Raw genomic sequence first — 2,500 nt, forward strand, 5'->3', positions numbered from 1 at the left:
AAATTGGACTATTGTAACTACCTTTGGGCGAATTTAGCTAAAGACAAAATTAGCAAACTTCAGGTTGCTCAAAATAACGCAGCCAGGCTCATTGTACGCAATAACAAAAAATACCCGTCAGCAACTCTTCTTCTCAGTGAGTTACATTGGCTTCCTGTGGAAAAAAGAGTTTCCTATAAGATTTGTACTGTTGTCTACAAATCCCTGAGCACGAACAGTCCCTCCTATATTAAAGACCTTCTAAACATATATGTCCCCAATAGAAACTTGAGGTCAAGCAATGACCAATCAATCCTTGTCAAACCTAAGCCATTGCGTAAAATAGGTGAACAGTCTTTTCAATTTTCGGCCCCCCATTTTTGGAACTCTCTCCCATCACACGTGAAATGCTCGGATTCGTTGGCAACGTTCAAATCTCGCTTAAAGTTTTATCTTTTTACGTCATAATGTTGCAATATTATTTTCATATTTTGTTGTTGTTAAATTGAATTCGTATCACGTTTCCTTCACACTTGTCTCACTGTAATATGTTTTGTTTTATATCACTGTAAAGCGCTTAGAGCCTGTGACAACGGGGTAAAGCGCTATATAAATGCCATTTATTATTATTATTATTATTATTATTATTATTATTATAGATAGAATGCGCTTGGCTAAGAAGCTCATAACATTGCCATCCGGAAGTATAACGGACCAACACACAAAACTGTGTGTATCCATGAACGTTTATAGTCTGGTTAATACAGTTCAGTGAGCATTACTCATAAACGCTGATGGCAAAAAACAATAACAAAGACTCGAGTGACGTCATTTTCGAACTATCTATAGTCAGGTTAATACACTTTAGTGAGAGTTACTCATAAACGCGGATGTCAAAAAAAAAAAAAAAAACAATAACAAAGACCTCAGTGACGTCAACTTCGAACTATCTATATAGATAGTTCGAAGATGACGTCACTCAGGTCTTTGTTATTGTTTTTTTTACTATCTGCGTTTATGAATAATGCTCATTGAACTGTATTAACCTGACTATAGTCTTTTATAGTCTTGTTAATACAGTTTAGTGAGAACAACTCACAAACGCGGATGGCAAAAACAATAACAAAGACCTGAGTGACGTCATCTGCATACTATCTATAAACGTTCACGATTACACAGTTTTGTGTGTTGGTCCGTTATACTTCCGGATGGCAATGTTGTGAACTCCTTGGCCAAGCGCATTCTATCTATAGATAGTATGCAGATGACGTCACTCAGGCCTTTGTTTTTGTTTTTGCCATCCGCGTTTGTGAGTTGTTCTCACTAAACTGTATTAACCAGACTATAAAAGTTCATGGTTACACAGAGTTTGTGTGTTGGTCCGTTATACTTCCGGATGGCAATGTTGTGAACTCCTTGGCCAAGCGCATTCTATCTATACAATTCCCATGGTCGTCTGGGGGGTCTTGTGGGATGGAGCATTTACAAACGTGTGCCATACATCTCGGTCATTGGTCTTCTCTGTCAACTCGTATCATCGTCAATCCTGTCCATTACTTGATGTTTTTCCTGCCACATTTTTTAAACTTCCTATCTACCGTTTGACTACTTTCTTCCTTGTCTTCTTCGTTCCGGCAGACAACGCCAATCATGCTGGCGACAAGCGCTGCGCCATATTTGTTCGCGCTCAGAGCGGGCGGATGACTTGTTTGTTTTGTTTTGTTTTTTAATCGTTTTACGGCGCTTGCAACATATTAAGGTCATATCAGCGCTAGTAAAAGGAAGAAAGTGGGATAGTAAAGAGTTATAGAATTACAATTAAGGCACCCAAGAAAAGGTAAGACAAAGGGGAATCGGTAGGCAAATAGGCAACAGATGTAGATTCTAAGAGCACACTATCAAAGTACATAGTTTGAGATCACCTAAAAGTCTCATCCAGACACAAGCACAGGTCCCAACTAAGGGGGATACACTCAAATGATTACAAATCATATATAATATGTAAACAAAACAATATAGTGCACAACAGAGAGATGATTTACAAGGAAAAAAATATCATCTCCCAAAACTATACATTTGACTGTTTCCCTCCCAGCTAGGGTATCTGGCCAGGGCCTGGTCAAACCCAAGTAATCTCATTCCAAGACAAAGACAGAAAGCATGTTGGAAAACAGATATAGGAGGAAAGAAGACACAGCAGGTACCTCCATGCCCTTTATGGGAGGTCAGGAACATTCCTTTGGGGTTCGTGGGGAAAAGCTCAGTTGCCTACATGTTGTGTTTGATATGTTGATTGTGTATGTCAAGAAGTGGGTGGTATGGGTTCTATATCCATTTATCTATCTATGTAGGTATTTACAAACAAATCGTTTATTCTATCTATCCACCCAACCCCAACTGAGTTTACGTGTGGGTACATACATCATTATACAAAGAAACAGCTGAGTAATGTTCGCTTTGTGTCTTTATTTTGATGTAATGCATTCATAACATGATAGTGAATGAATAATGCTATTGACAT

The sequence above is a fragment of the Berghia stephanieae genome, chromosome 4, assembly GCF_034508935.2.
Source record: "Berghia stephanieae isolate SIO BIC M18660-M18661 chromosome 4, UCSD_Bste_1.3, whole genome shotgun sequence".
Taxonomy (NCBI): domain Eukaryota; kingdom Metazoa; phylum Mollusca; class Gastropoda; order Nudibranchia; family Aeolidiidae; genus Berghia; species Berghia stephanieae.